Genomic DNA, 23793 nt, shown 5'->3' with positions numbered 1-23793 from the left:
CAGTCATGTAGCAGAAGTCAGGGGCCTCGAACCAGACCAATGACTCAGGGCAATGCACACTTGCAAATGAAGAGGGAAAGACTGAAGAGTAAACTAGTAAACTGTGTGACTCAAGGGGCCACACTATAGCTTCCACGATGAGATTCTTCTCCCTTTTTTTTGTTTTTGTTGTTTGTTGGGGGGTGGGGTGAGGTTGCAAGGGCAGAGGACAGATAAGGGGCAAGGAGATGGGCAGGATACACGATGTGAAATCTGCAAAGAATCAATAAAAGTTAAAAACAAAACGAACAAACAAACAAACCAAAAGGGGCAGCGGTGGCGCATACCTTTAATCCCAGCACTCGGGAGGCAGAGCCAGGCGGATCTCTGTGAGTTCGAGGCCAGCCTGGTCTACAGAGCGAGATCCAGGACAGCCACCAAAACTACACAGAGACACTCTGTCTCGAAAAAACCAAAAACCAAACCAAACCAAACAAATAAAAGAATGATCTAGCTATGTGCTGCCTGACAAAAAAATCATTTCATTGATAAACATGCACCTAGCTTAAACATGAGCAGTTGAAAAAAGACATTGCTCAGATGGAAACCAAAAGTGAGGAGAGGTGGGTATAGATGCACAAAGTAAAGCAGACTTTAAACTAAAAATTTTGAGATTAAATTTTGATATTAAATTTTCAATTCTGAAAGATTTAGCGATTTCCAATACACATATACCCAATAACCTGCCAACCAAATAAGGCAAATAGTGCATGTTAATGGAAAGAGAGACTCTAATAAATTAATAGCTGGGTACCTTGTTACTATACTTTTCCAAATGGCTGTATTTTCCTGGCAATCATCAAAGAAATATCTGAATTGAGTCACACTTTGAATCAAGGGGTCACAGACTTATTCACCAGATAGTATTGCCACGCACATTCCTCTTGTATGTACATAGAATAGTCTCAGGATAGATGTTATGTTAGGTCACAAACAAAATCTCTAATAGAGTTCTCAAAATTGAGATCATATGTATTTTCTCTGTCTAAAATGGAATAAAAGCACAAATCGCAAAGATGAATGGAAAGAATCCAAACACATAGGAGTCAAGTGTGTTTTTGAATGACCAAGTGAAGGAACCAAGTGGGGGAAACATAAAAGCAAATGACAGTGTGACACACTAAGTCTGTGGAATGCAGCAGAAGCATCAGTCCTGAGACAAAGACCCATTCCAAAAAATACAAACTCAAAAGAAATGAAACAGCTGATTTCTGTAAAGGTTAGTTGACAATTCTGTAGTTAGATAACTAATAACATGAATACCCAAATGATTAGAGATAAAACAGACATGACAACTTACATCTATCATAACTATATGTTAAAAACTAGAAAACCTAGCAGAACTGCATACCTGTGAGGGCATACCACCAACCAAAATTGAATCATTCAGAAACAGGCCAATAGTGAGCAGTGAGATAAAAAGTCTATGATATTGTAAATGGTAGTTCAGGCCCTGATGGCTACACTGATGATCAGTGTATTTGTCTCTTTGGCTCTCTTTCCATCTCTGTCTCTGTCTCTCTGTCTATCTGTCTGTCTGTCTTTCTCTGGCTCTCTTTCAGTCTTTGTCTCTCTGGCTCTGCCTCTTTGCCTGTGTCTGTCTGTCTCCCTTTAGTATACACACACACATACACACACACACACACACACACACACACACACACACACACACACAGGATAACCAGGGTCATCCTGAGCAGGCTCACTGGGTCGACTGGTACTTGTGGCCTGAGTATTGCATTATGGCATTCTTTGATTGGATGTGAGGCCTGCTCCACAGGAGGGAATTCATACCTGATGCTGTAAACCTGGTTGAAAGCCTGTGGCTATGGAGGCCCTAGGAAGAAACCTACTTTTGCTACCTGGCTAACCGGTCATATTTGTCAAACCACCTTCCAAATGTTTATGTTTATTCCCATACATCTGAGCTGCTCTCAACCCTGGTAGCAAAGGTTCTTTTTTGCAGTGAGCAGGGGTTAATGGAGAGAATTCCTATGTGTCAAAATTCTGAAAATTAGCAACTGAGTGCACAGCTCTTAGGGGACATGGATATCCATGTCCAAGACTCAAGGAACTTTCCAGAAAAAGGATTGGAAAGAGAGTAAAGGCCAGGAGTTGTGGAGGAGAGCTGTAAAATGCTGCCTTGGGGACATGATGTGGTGGTTGTGCTCATGAATTTAGCAACCATGGTTACCAGCACAAGATCAAGGCACTCAACATTTCAGCACAGATTAGGGAGTGGCTCATGAGGTCCTCCTCTGAAATGAGGACTACTGTGGCTGAGAGATGGAGAGGCAGTTTTCTTTAGGGCTGTGGTCTCTGGTAGGTTTTCCGTGCTTTGGAAATGACTCCACACCCATGTGGCTAGGTGCATACAAACAGTACTAATGGGATAGAGTAGGATTAAGCAAAAAAATAAAATAAAATAAAAGAGGAGATGAAGTTGGAAGGGGTGTTGTGGTGGAGTCTCGGAGAGTTGGAGGAAAGAAATGAAGGTTGGCCACGATCAGAACACACTGTATATATGGATGAAATTCTCAAAATATAAAATATTGTTTAAAAATAAAATAATCCTGGGGGGAGGGGGACACAAATGAATAACTCTTCACACACACAAAGCTAGAGGCATCATAATATCTACTATGAAATGATAGTAAACAGCAACTAGAGAGAGGATTCATCAGTTAAAAACATTTGCTTCTCTCTGAAAGGATCCAGGTTCAGATATCAGCACCAACACAGTGGCTCACAACTATTAGGGACTCCAGTGCCAGGGGAACTAACACCCTCTTCTGGCCTCCAAGAGCACTTTCACTCATGTATGCTCCCCTGCCTTATACACACACGATTCAAATGATAAAATGAAATCCAACAATAAGTAAGCTAATGAACTCAATAGACAGCTCTCAAAAGAAGTCATACAAATGAGCAAGTGTATGAAAAGATGCCCAGTTTCGTCCATTTGTAAAATGCAAACCCAGATCACAGTATATTGGGGTGGGGAGGCTCCGCAGCAGATTGCTAATGCAGTGTTGGACTTGCTCTCTAGCAGGGAAAAAGAAAAGCAGATGAAAACCGTTGTGACATCTCATCTCATCTAGAATGGGTATTATCACAAAAACAATGACGGCACAAAGAATGGTGAGAAAAGGGGACTTGTATAGCCTTGGGAAGAATCTTAATCATTATGGCCATCATGGAAAGCAATATAGAGAGTCCTCACAAAAACTAAAATGGAACCATCATATATTCGACAATTCTCTATCTGCATATATATTCAAATGATGAAGTCATGACACTAAAATATCTTTGCAATTTGAATCACAATAGTTAAGATATAAAATCAATGACTTGATCCTAGCACCCTTATAAAAGCAAAGCATGATAGCGTGCCCCCCACCCCGTCCTTGGTGGGGAGGGAGAGAGAAGCATCACAGGGGCTCCTTGGACAGCCAATCTATCTGAGACAGCGATCTCTAGGCTCAGTGAGAAAACTGGTTCAACAAAAGTCAAGAGCAATAGGGGAAGACATCCGACTTCCATCTCTAGCCTGCACACATGGGTACAAACATCTGCACACACACGCATGCACACCACACACGCATACACTACACACTCACAGGAAAGACACCACAGACCATCAATCGGATCCAGAAAGAATGAAATCCTGTCATTTGGAGCAACACAGAACTGGAGGCTGTTGTAATGAGTGAAATAAGTCAGACAAAGAAAGAGTAATAACACATGTTGGTCTCCATTTGTGGAAGCCAGTCAGTCAGTCTTAGGGGAGAATGAGTGGGACCGTGGTCACTAGGGAAAGGGGGATGGAAAGAGGGGTTCGCAGTGTGAAGCTATATGATGAAACAGTTCCAGCACACAAGCATGATTAATGGCTGAAGAGATGGAAGTGCTTGTACCCTGATTTGATTATTAAATATTGTATACATGTGTTGAATTACCATAATATACTCCCACAAAGATGTACAAATAATATGTCTTACTAAAAATAAACTACGGAGAAGTGTAAAAAACCAATTGAGAAGTATTTATACAATGGGACATTCCTCTTTCCAAACTGTGACACAGATGAATCGCAAAGTAATTATGCAGAGTGATTGGAAGGAGACAACAGGATATTAATATAAGGATTGTATGGTTCTCTTAATGACAAAGTCTATAAAATACAATTGAATCTCTAGAGACAAGTCACAGAACAGTGGTTTCCAGGAGCAGGGGGTTGGGTGTGGGAAGGGAATAAAGGCAGTAATCCCAAGGGACATGGGACACCCTCAGATGACTGGGCAAGCTTACTGTGTTTATTGTGGCTAAGGTTTCCTGTATATATCACTATGTCAGAATGATCAGATAGCATACTTCAGATGCCTATTAATTATGCTGTAGTAAACCTGTTTTTCAAGTGAATTTTGAATTTTATTATCCTGGTTTTATTTTATAATGATCCTACTTAGCTAAATATTTTAAACAATTTACATGCTTAAAAAATTCCAAACTCAATCCTTTTCTGTTACAAAGCTAACTTTTGGATTTCCATGGAACTCTGGAATTGAAAAGACATCTTGCTGTGGGATATTCTATATGTTAAATGTGTTGCTCTGATTAGTTAATAAATAAAACACTGATTGGCTAGTAGCCAGGCAGGAAGTATAGACGGGACAAGCAGAGAGGAGAATTCTGGGAAGTGGAAGGCTGAGACAGAGAGAGCTGCCAGCCGCCGCTATCAGAAGATGTTAAGATACTGGTAAGCCACGAGCCATGTGACAACTTATAGATTAATAGAAATGGGTTGATTTCAGAAAAAGAATAGTTAGCAAGAAGCCTGCCCTGCCCATACAGTTTATAAGAAATATAAGTCTCTGTGTGTTTACTTGGTTGGGTCTGAGCAGCTGCGGGACTGGCGGGTGAGAGAGATTTGTCCTGACCTTGGGCCAGGCAGGACCAGGAAAATTCTAGCTACAACATCTATTAGATATATATCTAGTTAAGTGTGTTATTAATTTGTTCTGTAGTTATATGAGAGTCTCAGAAACCTGACAGGTCTCATTATCATATGGTATTAATTATATTCTAATATTAGATGCAGAATAGAAAAAAAACAGATTTCTTTGTCAATTTTGATTAGTCTTTAGCCAAAGATATTCTCATTTTGGGGTCCACCTAGTCTTCTATTCTTAGTAGAATTTTCTGAGAAAACCAAACTTATTTTACCAACAGGTTTATTTGGTAAAGATAGGCATTATTGTAGAAAAAAAAAAAGTACGTCTTGGTTCAAAACTATTAGAAAACAGGATTGGCTTTTATCTTGTTTTTGCTAGTTTCCCTTTTAGGAACTTTCTATGGTGGCTGTCACAGTTCTACAGGATAACAACTACTAACCTTGGGGCTGGCCCATGCCTTGTGATGACATGCACTGATTCACGGGACCAATAAAAATGTCCTTAACACTGGGCTTTGGGTTCTTTCCATAGTGAGCTCCTGAGAAACACCAGAGTCAACAAGTGGGAGGTAAAAGCAGGTAACTCCCTCTATTGGTAGAGATAACATGTGCCAAATTCCCTCTGCCCCCCCCCCTGGAAAAATCCTTCTTGGGTACTTCTGAGTACCTTCTGCCCAATAAAACCTCAGTGGCTAAAGTCTGGATTTCTCAGTATGTCTTATTTCACATGTGCTCCTTCTGATGACCCAAGGAAATAAAATGCTGCATGTGCTGCATGCCTCCAATGACTCCCCCCACACCCCTGTGGTTTTCCAAGACAATGTTTCTCTCATAGCCCTGGCTGTCCTGGAACTCACTCTGTAGACAAGACTGGCCTCAAACTCACAGATCCACCTACCTCTGCCAACCAAATGCTGGGATTGAAGGTGTGCATCACCACCCCCACTCCCCAAATACACTGTTAGGCCATTTAGAGGTTGTGTAAGGTAAGAAATTTGCTCGGTATTCTTCCTTACAGAATAAAAGTACTAAACTTGGTCTTAGAGATGATGACATCACACCTGTTCATGCATCTTGACTCTGTGGGGACTTCTTGCTTATTCACACTGTTTACAAGAATCCAGCAGTCTTAATATACTTCAAAAGTTACAGTCCCCAGAAAATAATTCTTCCATTATGTGTTGGCATAGTTAAAATATATTCTAGATTCTAGACTACCAAACCACTGTTTTAAACCTACCAAAAGTGCTTCTTTACAGGGGACATTTTTATTTCAGATCAACCCCCACAGCCCAAACAATAGAACTTATTAGGATAAAAAGGAAAAAGAAAAAGGAAAGGGTACTAACTGGGTACAACCAGCTGACTACTTGTATGGCCATTGACATTGCCAACTACTGGATGCAGCAAACTGCCTAGGTATCAGTCTGTTTCCTGCAACTGCTCATGTTTCCTAACACATACCACCTGCCCTGCCTATCAGTTACTTTGTGGATATAATCGGATATTCCACAGCATAGGACCTAACTATAACACAAGAACTCCAGTTTATAAGCATAACCCAATGGACTGCAAGCTCTAGATCACATCAATGCTACCACAAAGCTAGAAGTACCATGGTGAAGTCAGACTTCTAGTTACTCTGGAAGTACTTCTGTTCCACCGACTCCTGTATGTGGTATCCAAAACTTGAAGTTCACTCTTTTTGTCCGAATTGCACAAAGCATTTACAATGGTAACTATATTCATAGTGGGCTGATAAAAACTGACCAAATATTAAAACCAGAAGACACATCCCTGGGAGGATAGGAACTGGATTGGGAATTTTAGGAAAGACAAAACTTTCTATAATCCAAGAAAGACATTATTTAGAGGAGAGAAAAAATATCATTTCAAAAAGAAGTTAAAAAAAAGATAAACCCTTTTAACAAAAAATTATGTATTGCACAAATGTTAAAAAAAAAAATCTTGGTAAGCTATTCCTGAACTCAAAGGAAGAAAAAGAGCCTTCATCCTTAACTTCAATTCATCAGGGTTACTGACAATGTGGCTAAGGATGACAACAATCAATACTTCTTAGTACCAAGATTAGGGATAATGACCTATGACAGGAGATGGGCGGGACTTAGAAGCCCATGAGCCTTCAAGACACCTATAGTACAGAGCATCAGAAGAATGCTGTATGCACACCCATGTCCTGCCAATGGAAAACAGAGAGGCAATATTGAAAACTGACACTAGAATTCCAGTTCCCTAGTGTGAGTATAAGCTAAGAATTAAGACTTCTTAATCCTATGAAAATTATTAAATCTTCCTAAATTGCCTAAAAATTCTATGAAATCCTGATTGCTCCACATTTGACCATTTGTCTCTCCCCAGCACCTGTAGTATTTGGTATATGTGAAAGGAATCATTTTGTTGAGAAGGAACTTAAAACAGCAAAGAGTGGTCACCGGGTTTCTTCTCTACCACAGACACCCATTTGTTTTACCAAACGACAGTGTGGTATAGTACCAAAATAATTGGACAGATAAAACTATTATCAACAAGGAAAAGTTACACAAATTGGACTGAAGACTAGTCCTTTGAATTAGCTTGAGTCACGTAAGGTCATAATCATGCAGTCAATTTGTTCAAAAAGAAGAAAAAAGAAATTTAAAGAGGAAATGTTGTAGAGTACAGAAGACCACAGATACAAGAGGAAAGCCCATCCAAATGGTTGAAAATGTGAAATGGACAAGGACTTCAAGGCAAGTTGTTCTCTTACAAAGCAGCTATGACTGCATGTTTAAGTCCTGTGCAAATCCAGCCTGCTCAAATTCCAGAGTGGCTGGGGGAGGAGCTTATAAAGACCCACCCCTATCTGCGTAGCCATGGCAATTGATAGCCTCTGGGGTCATCAGTTTTCTTTAAGGATGTAGCCCCTGAGAAGCTATCCATACTCTATTAGATGGTCCTACTTCCATAAACACATAGGTAGCACTAGGTGGACTCAATGGGGGGTTTTAAAAAAGAGAGAGAGAATATGATAGGTATGTACGAAATTCTCAAACAATAATAAAACATGTTTAAGCTGGGAGGTGGTGGCACACACCTTTAATCCCAGCACTCTGGAGGCAGAGGCAGGTGGATCTCTGTGAGTTCGAGGCCAGCCTGGTCTACAGAGTGAGTTCTAGGACAGCCAGGGCTACACAGAGAAATCATGTCTCAAAAACAAACAAACGAACAAACAAACAAAGAAACAAACCAACAAACAAAAATGGTTAGAAAAGATGCTCTAGAGCATTCCCATTGTGACGCTTTAATACATGTGACACCTCATGTGTGGTGACCCCCAACCATAAAATTATTTGTTTTGCTACTTCATATCTGTAATTTTGCTATTGTTATGAATCACAATAATAGCTGATATGCAGGATATCTGATATATGATCCCTGTGAAAGGGTAGTTCAACCCTGAAGGGGTCCACACCCGCAGGTTAAGAACTGCTGCTCTAGAACAAATCATTCTCAACCAGATGAGAATTGAACCAGTTTCACAGTAGACAGGATAAAGAAAGTTTTAGCGAATGGGCAGAAGGGTGCTAAAGTATATCTAAATCCAGAGAAAAATAGAGTCACTAAGTATTTAAGTTTAAAACTTTGACAATAATAACTGAAAAGACATGTGAAATACACACCTGGTCATTCCAAGAAAGCATGATAATAAACATATACACATCTGTTACTTTGAGTCTAAAATTGCTATCGTCACATTGAATGTGAGGTTGTTTGATTCACACATTAAAAGCCAGTGACTTCTAAGTTGCAAAAGTACTAGCAAGGAAAAACAAAAACAAAAAAAAAAAAAAACAACTAAGGCTAAGAGAGAAGCAGGTGGGCAATACTGCTGTAATTACTCAGAGTGAAGCATCCTTAAAACATGATGCATAAAACCGTTCCCACTGGAAAGCCATGTAAGTCACCAACAGGATGTGGTCTTCTGTATACAATGAGAGTAAACAAGGGGACAGAAATAGCAAGAGTGATCGGTGAGGGCACGAGGTAAAAGGTACATGGAGTAGGAACTCTTTGGGTCTCTACTGCATTAAATACAAGATTCCCAAACACAGGTAACAACAACACACTTCTACGAGCAGGAAGCATCAGTTCTATTTTTCAACGGTAGAGGACAGCCAAGAATGAACTTTGAAAGGATGCAAAGACAAGCCAACAGATTTCATCTACTCTCCAGAATTTGAGATGGGCTCAAATGTATGTTGTATGTTCTTAAATTCATTGGTTTGGAAAAAATAAAAAAGGCTTAAATTGTCAAACTGTCTTTTCAAACCAAAAAGCTGGAAAGACGAAAAGGAAAGTGTCAACACAGACCTGTGCCCCTTTCTATGTGAGACTCAGTTTCCATTCCTCTCTCCACGGCCGACCGTTTGGGCGCTGCAAGGATGCAACTCATGAGCAGAGGGGCAGGAAAGCCTTGGATTAATCATCTCATGTGTCTATCACCCCCTCTCCCCGCCTTCAGCCACAGGTATGCCATCCCAGCTCCACTTCAGAAGCAGCTCTCCTTAGGGTACCTTCAGCTAGTGGTGGTGTCCTTACTGTCTACAGTACAATACCCGCGCCTTCCCCTCCACTCCCACCCCTCTCTCGTCATACTCTCCCTCTTTTTTTTTTCCTCGTGTACACATCTGCTGTAAGCTGACTATACTCTTTACCACCCCAAATGGATTAGTGGCCGCCAAGGACCATTGACTTCGGCACTTTGCCAAGCATTCTCTTCTTTCCAGTTTCCTCCTTCTCTGCAACCAAGTGTTGCTTTCATGGGAACCAGGCTGTATCTGAGTGTCTGCATCTTCCCCCATCTCTGGGTTCTGGGGTTCAGTCTGAGACAGAGTGGTTCTCAGTCAGTTTTTGTTGCTCCATGACTGAACTTATAATAATAAACTCAGAAGACGAGAGAGCAAACAGAGCTGTGAGGGCGAGCTGCAGAATCAGACTGGGGATTAAAGCACTTTTAAGGTAGCTCAACTTTTGGCACTCCTGATCACAGAAGTCATGGGATCACACCAAAGTGTGAAGGATACAGAGGCTGTTAAACATATTCAGTGACTATGCTGAATGTGAGAACATAGAGAAAACATACCTTGGGAGTCCAGCCCACATCATCTACATCCGGCCACGCTATAAAACACATGAGCAGACCCGTTGTAGTGAGAAAAACTGAAATGCTCTTTGGGAATCGACCCCCACCCCCGTGAATGCTGCCACATCACCCACAGACCAGATCCAGCTGTGTTCGTAGAAAACCCACAAGAACCCACTGACCAGCCACTGGAACTAATAAGACAACTCAGCAAGTTGACTGATTATATCATCAGCATGTAAAGCTATAACCTCACATTGGCAAGAACCAATAAAAGCATTTCAGAAACAAAGACCCCTCGATAGTGTTGATCATCACTGTGAAAGCCCCAGAATAAACTCAGCAAAATACGTGCCTTCATGAAGAAAAGGATGAGCCGTGAGGAACATAAAAAGACAAGCAAAAACTGGAGGGAGGCACACTATTGTGGAAAGGAGCATAGATGCTTTAAATACGTCACCCCACCCCAAATGAACTTTCCTGTTCAAAGTAATCTCAACCAAAACCCCAAAAGATTGTACACAGAGGCAGAGGTGACATTTCAGAGGCAATTTTTAAAATAAAAAGGCATTGGAAAATTGAAGGAAAAATAGGTTTTATAAAAAGAGAAGGGGCCGGGCGGTGGTGGCGCACGCCTTTAATCCCAGCACTCGGGAGGCAGAGCCAGGCGGATCTCTGTGAGTTCGAGGCCAGCCTGGACTACCAAGTGAGTTCCAGGAAAGGCACAAAAAAACTCAAAAAACCAAACCAAAACAAAACAAAAAAATAATAATAAATAAAAAGAGAAGGGAAGATATCTGCCCTCCCCAGTAACTAGTTCAGGACCCAGTGCAGAAGAACAGGTAGATGTGGGGATGATGTAGGGAGAGTTGTAAAATTAGTAAAGGCCAGGGAAATCTAAGTTTAAATATAGTGAAGATAATGAAATTCATCTTTCTTTAGGTGACATGAAATCTGCAGAAGTACAAATGTAGAGAAAGTTTGTAGATGTGTGTATTGTTCTAGACTACTGCTGGGAAAGTGAGTGTTCAAATTACTTTTATTTTATGCATCTGAGTGTTTTGCCTGCACGTATGGCTTTGTACCATTTATATACACGGAGTCCATGGAGCCAAAGAAGGTATCAGATCTCTTAGGAATAGAATTATAGATAGTTAATAGCCACCATGTAGGTACTAGGAATTGAGCCTGGGTCCTCTGGAAGTGTAGCAAGTACTTTTAATTGCTGAGCCATCTCTCCATGTCTGGAAAGTGAACTTGTAAAAAACAGCACGAAACACAACAGTGGAAATTATTTAGACACTGTTTTCAGTATCTCCTGAGAAAAGCTCTCCTAGGCGAACTCTAAACATTTCACAAACAGAAGTCTTTGGTAGCATTGCCTCTTGAAAGGAAAAAACTGGAACCTCCCTGAATGTCCACAAAGAGGGGACTAGTGGAGAGGCACCAGTGTGTTCCTTCTGGGTCCTCCATGGAACCAAGGAAGGAGCAGGGGGAATTTCTATTTACTGTCTTGAGCCAACATTTAAACAGCACGAGTGGGAAGCTAATGTTAAACTATTCATGGAGTAGGAACAGTTGAGAATATTTCATTCTTCTCTAGAGAACAAGAATAAGGAAGGTGATGAACAAAATCCAGCACAGGTACTTAGGTACATATAGCAAATCAGTGAGTGAGCAATGATCCCAAACAAAGAGAGCTCATGGGGCTGCACAAAATAAATACAGGATGAATATAGGAAGTGCCCTCTGACAGATGGGAAGGATGGAAGGCTCATGAGAAATGAAATATTCAGAAGGCACAGGCACCACCACCCGGCAGCTTACAGGCAGGCCACCTTGCCCTTGCATTCATCTCTAACAAAAAAGGTGGAAGTTGGCTCTGGAGGCTTTCTGCTTATGCCCCCTTCCCCAACTCTGAACTCTGGCTCTCCTTGCGGTCCCATCGGTCTGGGAGACAGGAAGTGATCCAAAGACAAGGGAGGGGAAGACACAAAAGAGTAGAGATTACATGAACTTTGTAGCTTACTGATGATAGCAAGGAGGTCCCCATCCTTCTCTTTCCACTTGTAGGTCCGTCTACTGAATCCAATAAGGTCTGTAGTTCTGGGTGTCTCAATTGGTCTGTACATCTTACTATTCCATGACCTCTTAGATAACTTTCTCAGAAAATACTTAGCTTTTGTGTATAAAGTAGGCGCTGACCAAGACACATATCTATAAACTCCAATTGAATAGCTAATACATAGGATAGAACATAAAAAATGAACACGGATTAGAAAGTGTGAAAATCTTTTGGCAAAGGATGAAGAATAATTACTGAGGCAGGAGAACTGTCAATGGTGACTTACTCTGAACCACCGAATGTCTTTACCAGCAGAGTGTATGTGTATGTTGTTAAAGCATTTAGGAGGTGAAATGCTTTGCCAAGAGCAAGGTGTATGGACATTCTCATTTTACAAAAGAAAAACAGTAGAACTCAGAGGACAAGCGGACACTTACAGCAGCTGTAGAAAGGAGTCCGCACCCCCTATTTTACAGAAAGGGGAGCGAGAGGTTGAGTCAGTTACTGGTGTAACGAGGTCGAAGCTTGATCAAACCAGTGCCACAAACCTGCCAGGCTGGCACACTGGCTCCACTGCCATGGGTAGCCAACTCTTCAGAATGGATTGCTTTGAAGGGGGGATCACACAGGCTCACTGGATACAAATGCTTAAGGACAAACAAAGGTTCTTAATACAATTGCCATGAAATCCCATAGCAAATGTCTCCATTTTGTTCCTCAGTCCCAGGCATCCTGCATATAGCTGCCCTGACTCTAAGGAAAACCACCCCCTAGGATAGATTTGCAAGCAGAAAGATTAACTGCTTTTCCATATTTTAAAGACTTACTGTCTGCTTATGAACATGGTGCACTGGAGGGGCCTGGGCAATGTTAGCTGTACATTTATGTGTACAGCGTGTATTTATGGCCCAGGGTGCATGGCTGAATTTCATAAAGCACACCTCCATCCTGCTGGGCCCCCCAGTCAAGCTGACGTCATAGTGTAGAGTCGGTGGGGCTGGTGGGATTGCCTGGGGCCAAAACACCAGAGGAGGGAACACTTCAATGGAGAAACAGTGGTGGCCAAGAAGCAGAGATGGGTCAAAATGCGTGAAATAAATGACGTCACCATGGGAAAGGGAGTCAGGAAGAGAGAAGCAATTTGATGTGTCCATTACTGGATGTGAAATAATCCAGTCCTCCTCTCCCCTCTACGGTAGATGGAGCTGGAGCTGGAAGGGAAGGATGATACACTCTCCAGACAGTCTCTTCTCACTGGAGTGGCAGACGCATGCTATCTTCTGAGGGCTGATCACATGTCAAAATGGATTCTGAGGCTTCCGCTATGCTTACCCCAGCAAACAAGAAGAGGAACTCAGAGATAAGATAGCAGGAGACAGAGATGACAGGGTCGCACAGCCAGAGAACTGGTACAGAACTGTGCTCTGAAGCAAACAAGAAACTACACGGATTAAAAGCTTCGATGCTTTGACTGAAGTCTTTACTCTTTGTAGACTTTAACTCTCTACAGATTGTCTTCCATTCTTTCTTAGGGTAAAACAGGGCCTGGATAAAGTGCTTGCCATTCAAGCATGGAGACCAGAGTTCAGATCCCCAGAACCCATGAAAAGCTGGGCAGCATGTCTACTACCTGTAATCCTAGCACTCGGGAGACAGAAACAGGATCTTAGAGGCAAGCTGGCTAGATAGAGTAACTAGAAATGGGGGTGGGGGACTTCAGATCCAGCCAAGACCCAGCCTCAGTAAATAAAGTAGAGAGTGATTGAAGAAGAGTCCCAACATAACTTAAGGCTTCCACAAACATCACACACACACACACACATGTGAACATACATGAGTAACCACACATGTGCAAACAATCATATACATGACACACACACACGCCAAAAAAAAAAGTTGGGCAAAGCAGAAGGTCACAGACATGGAAGCTCTTTGCATTTGGCATTAATCTTGATCCACTGGGCACATATCTCTAGTTAGGCTGCTCTGCAACAGGACCCTGGTCTTCCTGGAAATTAGAAGATGCCCTGTCCCATACCTGGCCCCCAGAACACACCAGAAGGCCTTATCCTGATCTACATAGGAAACATTAGAAGGTGATTAAAATACAAAGTAGAACTTGAATACTATGTAGCTTCCTTCATTCTGAGTTGTTTGCCCCAAATGATACCTGAGTCATACCTAAGACAAATTACATTACAATCTCTGGGGAGGGACCCGAACATTGAGGTTTTATAATGATCACTGAGGGCTTCCAACATTCTGTCTTGCCCCCTGTGTCTAGACTTGTGTTTCTCAAGTTTAACCTGCTTCCCTGTGAGCTGAGCATCCTGTTGGTTTGCAGCTTTGGGCTAGAAAGTCGGGGGCGGGGGTATGGGGGTGCTGGTCTGCTCCCAGTTAATGCTGCTGGCTCTGAGGTTTGCATCTTCCTCCTCTCATTTATTTCTAAGTCAGTTCTCTGTCACTAGGTGTCCTGCCTCCACAAAACTCTCCCCACAGCAGTAAGTCTGGCTTCATTCTCCTATGCTGTGGCTTGGGTACAGGCATCACTAATATAAACCAGCCAACTCCATATAGGTGTGCACACCAATGCTTACGGTAATGTTTTCTCTTGTACCACTGAACTGGAAACTATGGAGGAATACATACCAGCATTCTAGAGTGTAAGAATGCCCTGAAAATTAAGGTTTGGGGCATTTTAGGAATCGTGCCCTTTTGGTAATCCAACGGCACACAAGAGGCTCTGTGGGTGTGAGTCAGGAGGCACAGACACACACCGAAGGAAGTCTTCAAACAAACAAGCGAGCTAGGAGCACTCAGACCGGCAATCACAAGGGAATACTTCCAACTCCAGGGGTGTCCCAGCCGCCATGCCGCTCCCCTCCACGCATGATTTCTTCTATAGCTGGGTGATAGTGGGAAGCGAGTCAACAGGAAGTGTCCTCCCTCTCTGCTCCCTCTTCCCTTTTGAATAGATACTCGGTTTAATTTAGACAATTTTGTCTTCTGGATTTCTGAGAGCATTGACTGACATCCTTTCTATATATCAGCACAGAGCGGATGCCTCCTAACAGTGAACAAAGGAAAATGGGGGGGGGGAAGACAGTCAAAGTATCATAAATTTCCTAACAAATGAATTCTGCACAAGATGCAACAGGCATGGGTAGTCCAGACTCTTTCTTAGCCTCCTAGTTCTCCCAGATTCCAAGCCTTTTTGCTTCCAATTGACTTCCAATAAACAGAGTCCTGCCTGCCTGCCTCACATTCTTAGAAGCTCTGCTTTGAACTCTGCTCTTTCTTCCTCTCTTTGGGAACACACATTCTCCTCTTTGTTCAGGAATCCACCTTCCTCCAGGCAGTCCCCATGTTGTGATGAGCCCAACATGTCCAGGCAAGTCACCTGGGCACTGGCAAATGGATACAGTTCCTCTTCCTGAAGAAACAATGGGCTGAGAGTTGAGCATGGCATTCATGATTTCACTCAAACAGAAACACAGATGTCTTAGCTGCCCACCTGTGCAACAGGAGAGCATCAGCCTGCCTGTACAACAGGAGAGCATCAGCCAGCCTGTACAACAGGAGAGCATCAGCCAGCCTGTGCAACAGAAGAGCATCAACCAGCCTGTGCAACAGGAGAGCATCAGCCAGCCTGTACAACAGGAGAGCATCAGCCAGCCTGTGCAACAGGAGAGCATCAACCAGCCTGTGCAACAGGAGAGCATCAGCCTGCCTGTGCAACAGGAGAGCATCAACCAGCCTGTGCAACAGGAGAGCATCAGCCAGCCTGTGCAACAGAAGAGCATCAGCCTGCCTGTACAACAGGAGGGTCATGACCCCTTTAGCAACCCTCTATCTTCAAAAATATTTATATTACATCACATATATAACGGTAGCAGATTTACAGTTATGAACAAAATTACAGTTAGCAACAAAAATAATTTTTTGGTTGGTGATCACCACAACATGAGGAACTGCATTAAAGGGTCACAGCATTAGGAAGGATGAGAACCACTATCCTAGAGAAAACCTGGGTCTTGGTCCTAACCTCTGGAAAGCCAACATCTCAATGTTTCCTTTTACTTGGCTTGCTTGAGTTGAACTTTCTGTCATTGTGAATGAAAGGCTATCAAGCAATCGGCTTGTTAGTTCCACATGAAGGCTGTCACCTGGTTGGTCATATTTTGTGGCTGGAAAACGTTGGTCTTAAGGAGCTGAGTCTTAGAAACCATAAGCCTGGCTTTTGACAGGTCTACCTGGAACAGTCCAAGACCCAGACTAGCACAAGGCTCCTCGGCTCCATTTTATAGTATGAGAAATGGGTCCCCATTTTCACAGTTAGGCTCCAAGATGAAATGGCACCAGTAGTTTTTGTTGTTACAGGTATTTATTTTAAAAGGCATACAATGGGTATATGTCACTGCATTTTTGGCTGGCTGATAGGGAAAAGCATACAAAAAGTCAGAACAAAGCTTTGTCTGCAGGGTACGAGGGTATTTATTATACCATAGACAAAACCGCATCAGTAACAGATGTCACAGTGCCTTCCTGCCAGTCTGCAGCGCTTTGCTGGGATTGATGGTGCTGACCCAGACCTTGAAAACAACTTGGGTAGGAAGTTCTTTGGTACTGTCAGCCCAAGGCAGGTGGCAGGGAATAGTTTTTTCATGTGTTTGAGATACTGGAGGAGGAGGAGGAAGAAAGTCCCATAAACAAAAAGTCAGAGGAATCCAGCATCCTTTCAGTTGAAGAAAAAGTGAATTCTAAAAGGACTGAGAAAAAAAGGTATTTCTAAAATTTGGCTATTATTTGAGCTTTTCAAAGTTTATTCTTTTTTTTTCTACTAGGATTGTCAGTAAATCATGTTAATTATGACATGAATAATTTTCTTTTAATCCCTTAAGAAGAGTCAGGAATTCGTTAAATACTTTCCCTGGAACTATTAGAGTCTTTTCTTATAAATAATGACAGTAATCGCTAGCATTTATGGAGTGTTTATTTAGTGCCAAGTGTTTTTAAGAGCAATTCCCTTTCAACCTTTACACCAAAAAAAAGAAAAAATGCTATTATCTGTATGATTAATAGATGAGGCTGCTCATCTACAGAAGGGAATCTAAATGACTTTGGAAGATCTTGCAAAGGACAGGGCAGCAACCATTATCACTCCTCAAAGCTGGCCTGCTGGATGCTACACCTGAATGTCCATCACTAGTGTGGCCATCACCAGCCGCCACCACCACCACCACTCCATCAGCTACTGCTCACTGAGTACTTTCACCACTCTACCACTATGGGAAGACCTCTGACCTAAAACAAACTCATTGTGAGATGAGGCAGGCAGGATCGTCACAGGAAGGTTTCCTATCCAAGGCAAGTTGTTCAAAGAGTGTTTGCATCAACAAGCAGAAATCAGTAGTTGCTGGCTCTACCCCTAAGTTTTCCTGCAACAACAGCAACATGACTGATATAGGACCACACTGGCTGTGATGGGAGTGAGCCCCACCCCCAGCACACCTCTTACAAGTCCAACCTTAATGCACAGATTGTCCAGTCTGGTGCAAATCTCAATGATAAGAGTAACATTAACTACAAATTACAAAGGAGGTACTGTTGACCTAGATGGTATAGCTAATAGGTATCAGAGCTACGGTGTGGGCTCAAACTGTCAGGCTGCAGAGAGTCCCTTCTAGAATCTGACAATTCTGCAATGACCAGAAACTGGAATATCTGTGCTCCATTGAGGGAACAACCACAGTTCCAGTCTACTCTCTAGCCTGCCATCAGCTTCTGCAGGCTCTGCATGGATTAAGTTTATGTACTTAAATAAGAAAGCACCAGACAGAACTGCCAGGAAGTCCATCTAATGCCCAGAAGTAGAAATTCTGATCATCAGTAATTGCTCTGGGAAGGCTGGCCCACTGTGCAAGACATAAAGAAGGCATTAGTTTCCTGTGTACTGTGTTAAGGACAAAGAAACCAGTTGAATAAGAAATAAGCCAGTTTGCATACAAAAGGGGGTTAGAAAGACAGCAGCATGCAGTCTACCCCCATGTTGTGCATGGGAAATGAGATGTTTGTCGAAAGCTATTGAAGCAGTAAGTGGGACCAGGCTTCAAACCCAGGCTATGTGGTTGTGGAACCTGAGTATGGGCCCACCTGTCTTTTTCCTCTGAGTGGTAATGTAGCTCGTGATCTTTACTTTGTTCTCTCTTCATTGCTCTCCTTTTCGGTGTGTGAGCAATGCCAACAGTGGGGTGCACCAAACTCAGAAAGATAATTACATGTTCCCGTGCGGATCCTAACTTTATATTTGTATATATGTAAATAAGGCAGTGTGAGAGTAGGCACAGACAATAAAACCAGCTAGGAGAGCAGGAAAGGAGCAGAGGTGCTGAGGGAGCGGGGTGAGGCGGTGGGGTGGGGGGAGGGCAAGAGAATACATGTGACAGCCAAGAAAGTCCGAGCAAAGAGCAAAGACGAGGAGAAGAAAGGGACCTGCAGTAGGAAAAGGAAAAGACGACAGTGCAAGAGCAACTTAGCAGCAGAGAGAGAAGCGGATATCGTTAGAGTGGACAACGTCAGAAGAAGGGAGCAGCAGTGATCGTCCAGGAAGGAAGTGGATGGAAAACTCCCTTCAATGGGGTTTACGGGAATGGGGGCACCTGAAGGTCAAGTCGGACCAGAAGATGGGAAGGAGAGCATAAGACAGAAGCAATACGATATTAGGGTCAAACATGATGGAACCTCAAAGGGAAGGGGTGGCTTCCTTTTAGAGCAACAGTTCTCAGCCTTTTGGGTCACCTATGAGACACCCCACATATCAGATATTTACTTTACAATGCATAACAGTAGCAAAATTACAATTATGAAGTAGCAACGAAACAAGTTTATGGTTGGGGGTCACCGCAGCATGAGGAACTGTATTAAAGTGTCTCAGCACTGGGAAGGTTGAGAACCACTGCTTTAGAGCCTGGGGAAGACCTTCATTGAGAGAGAGGGGGGAGGGAGGGGAGGAGAGGGAAGGGGAGGAGAGGGGAGGGAAGGGGAGGGGAGGGAAGGGAAGGGGAGGGGAGGGGAGAGACAGCCATGAAAGGCCTGGGGAGGCAGAGGAGTCTCTTCAGAGAACAACTTTCAGAACACTGCCTGAGACCACTAAGAGTCTCTCTAGACAAAATCCCCAGAATAAGGAAAGATCTGACACTTTAGGGGTAGTGGGAAGTTTAACATCAACTGATTCAGTTCAACATAGCATAGAGCAGGGAGGAGCCACATCAGGACCCGACATCAGGGCCTGCTGGAGGGCCACAGCACAGATGCCTTCCTGATGCTCTGCTCCCAAGTTTACCTTGTTGGTGAATCCTGTTTTGTGTATGTGCATCATGTCCAACAGCTGCTTTAAAATGACCAGTTGTGTCAAAGCAGTAGTGATGTAAAGAATGATTCCAGCAAGACAAGTTATGGACTTGAGGGTCAACACTGGGACTCCTCCCTCAGGGTTGCAGGAGATTCCATGTCCTTCTGTGAACCTCCTCTATCCTTAAGCGACTTTCATAAAGTTCTGATCAGCTCTTAGGGAATCTGAATTCCCATTCGTTATTAACCCAGACACTTGTTTTTGAATGGCAGACAAAATAACAGGTGTCTCAACCACTAGGATCACACACCAATGCCACCATCCCCCTGGCGCTCACACTTACAAAGGTTAACCTTTTGGGAATTCTCATCCCAATGAACAGATCTTGGTGCTGGAGGTACAGGCATCAACATACGTCCTTCCTATAGTGAATCTAGAAGACCTCCCAGCTATGAAACACCCACTAAATTCAAGGTTAGATGAAGCCTCTTATATAATTATATCCTGTCATAGGCACATAGGACCTGCAAACACCTTAGCATTTGAGATTTATAGACAAGTGCATCAGAATGGAGGGGAGAGGAAGCCACTGCCTCCCGCGGGTCACCAGTGAGGAAATGATGACAATAAAGACATGACTGAAGATGGATGTCCACTGGGATGTTTCACCCATCTTCAGGGACAACAGAACAAACCCTTTCCCCTTCCTGAGCTTTGCAGCATGGGGCAGGGTACCTCACCGCCGTGAGCCTCAGCTCTCTCCACGGTCAAAGGTAGACAAAGCAGGACAACAGGAAGAGCTGCAGGCAACCCCTGGCTACTGAGAGTGGGGGAGTCAGTCTTCTCGAAGGAAGGATGAGCTTCCTGCTAAGTTATCGCATCTCTAAAGTCAGTCATTACTATGTACGCCTATAAGCAACGCTACATGGACCCAGCAGAAGAGAGGGGGGGGAGAACAATGACTAAAAACGGTCATGAATTTGAGATTGAGTAGAGTTGATGTGGGAGGAGTCTGTGTGGAGAGGGAAGAGGAGAAAAAATATGAATACAGTATACATATAGAAAATTATTTTTAAAATAATAAAAAAGAAGTAATGGAAGGAAAAGAAACAAGGTGGATGTAATCCTCTTAGGAAAAAAAAAAGATAGGCATCTGGAAACTTCACCTCTCAAAATTCACAGAGCCTTAGAGCTCCTGAACTGATCAAGATCACGGGGCTGATTTGCTTCCCAAATGGAACCTCTAAGGAGACACACACTTTGTTTTCTAACAATCTTATATGCCTCGCTTCCCTCTTTCTGTGGCCATTCTTCTCTCTAATCCCTCTCCTTCTGGTATCTCCCCACCCACGTTTCCTTCCAAGGCACTTTATTACCAGTGAGGGGGCAATGTGCTTGGTAAGGTACCTGAACGGCAGCTTCCTAGGCACAAAACATGTCTAGAAGCTGATGCCATCATCCAGCCTCGGCTGTCAGAGTTTCCTCATCCAAGTCAAAAGAGCACCCCAAGAAGGTGGGTTTGGAGGCTGCCTACCGGGTTGAAAACTACAGCATCTGTGAATTCCTGTAGGGCATGGTGTGTGCACTTACGACCCCCACCTTTGCGAGGCTGAGGCAAGAGGATTCTGAGTTGAAGGCCAGCCTTAGCTATACCTCAGGACTCTGTCTCAAAACAAATTTTCCTTTTTAATGAATTCCCTTCTGAGTATACAGAATGTCCCTTGTAAAAGTGGTCTGTGCCTAGAAATTGCTTCTCTATTCAGCGTGCTGCACTGGAAGCAGCTTTGATCCTCTGAGTTCCTTAACACATCAGATGGGTCTTAATACCCATAGGAATATATCAACTCTTTCCAAGTTAAACAAATGGGGGCAAGCTGGAGAGGTAATAAACACACATCTATAGGGTTCTGGCGACTCACTAAGCCACTTCAGGTGCAGTCCTGGGCGGAGCAGGGAGGGAACACAGACGGCTCTTTGAGGGAGCGAGGCGGGGGTCACGGCACACACCACCACCCGGATGCAGACAATGCACCGCAGAAAAGCAACTCCCAAACCTCAGTTGTGTGGAGACAGCTCTGTGCCCTCCATCCCACATGCAAATAAACACTCTAAAAATATTCCCTGGCTCTGCTGGTCTCCTAGCCTCCGGCATGGAAGAGGAAAGACTCCCTATGCTGTAAGCCCGGCCAAGTGTACATATGTTCCCGCCCCGCTTTCCCACACGTTAAGAAACGTACAAATGGGAAACTGTTCGCAAGACTAATTCCTATCAGGTAGAGACCTGCCCCATCATTACAGACATGAACCCCCCATTTTTTTTTGCCCAGTGGACTCGGGAGAGAAAACAGTAATTTCCAACATTTCCTGTATTAAACCCTCTCCAAACACAGCTTATCAAAGAGCAGGCCAAGATAGCAGCACCTACATGACAAGTCCACACTATCCGGCTCCTCAAAGTCGTAATCACCTGGAATTTAGGGTGCTCTTTTATCCTTGGAGCACTGGAGACAGGGATCAGTGACGCTTCTGTCCCAGGAAAGAGCAGCATTGAACTGTGACTGGGAAAAAGTCCAGCAGAGTGGTTTGGTTTTTAAATTTCATTTATTTATTCTTTCTTTCTTTTTTTTTTTTTTTTTTTTTTTTTTTTTTTTTTTTTTTTTTTTGAGCTAGGGTCTCACATCATATCCTAGGCTGGCCTAAAACTCACTATGTAGCCCAGGCTAGGCTTTGAATTCACAACAACCTTCATGCTTCTCCCTCCCAAATTCTGGGATTGCAGGTGAGATCCATTCATGTGTCTAGGTTTTAATCTAGATTTATCATACCTTTGGACCACATAGCTTCACCTTCCAGTGATATTTTCAACATCAAAACTCCCGAGACAAGCATTTACCTCTCTTCTCCTTTGTGAATGTTTAAAGCCAAGGCATTTTTAGCAACCACAAACATACAGCTCTAATTAGGCCGCTCATTGTAAGAGCAAGCATTGACTTATTCCAGCTTGGCTCCACTCCTGTAGTAAAAAGGAAAGCAGGCTTTTATAAAGGGGCAGAGCCTTGATATATGGCGAATTGTTGGGAAAGGGTTGGATTTTATAGAGCCATGCTTTTAATCTTGTGCGATAGAATGATACCATTTTTTAGGATCTAGAAGTTACTACTACCTAATTCTGAGATTCAGAAGAGGGAGGAACAAGAAGACAAGGCGGGAGGGGTGGGGGTGGGGGGCTGCCTGCCACTCTTCTATTGCTACTTGTGTGTCGCCAGGGGAAATTCAAAGAGCGGAATCCCTTTGGATCTTCGATTCCAAGTCACAAAGAATCCAATGTGTGGGAAGACAGATGCAAGGGCCCTGTAACGCCTAATACTGTCAACTGAAAAGCAGAATCTGCCAGGCCAGTGGCGCATCCCTTTAATTCCAGCACTCGGGAGGCGGAGCCAGGCAGATCTCTGTGAGTTCGAGGCCAGCCTGGTCTACAGAGTGAGATCCAGGACAGGCACCAAAAGCACAGGGAGAAACCCTGTCTAGAAAAAACCAACAACAACAACAAAAATAAAAAGTAAAGAAAAGCAGAATCTAGAACGTTTAGAGGCTAGATCTCTGACACGACTGTGAGTTTTTCAAGTAGGTTCATTCAGCGAGGAGGACCCACACTATCCATAGACAGCACCACCCCATTGGCTGGAGTATCAGACTGCAAAAAGAAGACCCATTGAGCATCCATCTCTCCCTGCTTGCTAGTTGTGGATGCAGCTTGACCAGCCTCCCCCGCCCCCCTCCACGCCTGCTGCCCTGCCTTCCCCTCCACTTCGGAAGCCAAAATCAACCGTTCTTTCCCTGAGCTGCTTTGGGCAGGTATTTTGTCCCAGTGGTGACAAAAGTCGGGAATGCAGCCCACTGTTACCACTGGGTGGCCACTGGTGTCACTTGCCCTGGAGGGCAGAGAGCTGATTTATTTGAAAATTAAGGTTGGCCCACGTGAGAAGGCCCCTGGCTACGTGATGGGAAAACAAATCGCATGCAGTTGCTAGTTTTAAACAAAATTGGGGACAGATATTTGGCAAGACTCTTTAGAGCAAAAGATACAACATATTTCAACCAATTAGTGTAGGCTTCCAAATTAAGTGGTTAAAAACTGTTACATTTTAACACCTACAAATTACATTATTCATGACACCAGTATTCTCCCACTGGCAAAGTCTGTATCTAATTTGGTTAATGAAGTATTTGAACATTATTGG

The 23793-nt window shown here is 43.3% G+C and overlaps 1 protein-coding gene across 4 annotated transcripts in view; it reads right to left on the bottom strand.

The window, feature by feature from the left end:
* The window catches only part of Cacna2d3 (calcium voltage-gated channel auxiliary subunit alpha2delta 3), an 844969-nt gene that overhangs the window by 9701 nt on the left and 811475 nt on the right, over nt 1-23793 (bottom strand). The window lies entirely within an intron of this gene.

Source organism: Peromyscus leucopus, chromosome 9 (assembly GCF_004664715.2).
Source record: "Peromyscus leucopus breed LL Stock chromosome 9, UCI_PerLeu_2.1, whole genome shotgun sequence".
NCBI lineage: Eukaryota > Metazoa > Chordata > Mammalia > Rodentia > Cricetidae > Peromyscus > Peromyscus leucopus.
The sequence above is the reverse complement of the archived record's forward strand: the minus strand, read 5'-3'. Positions and strand labels throughout refer to the sequence as shown.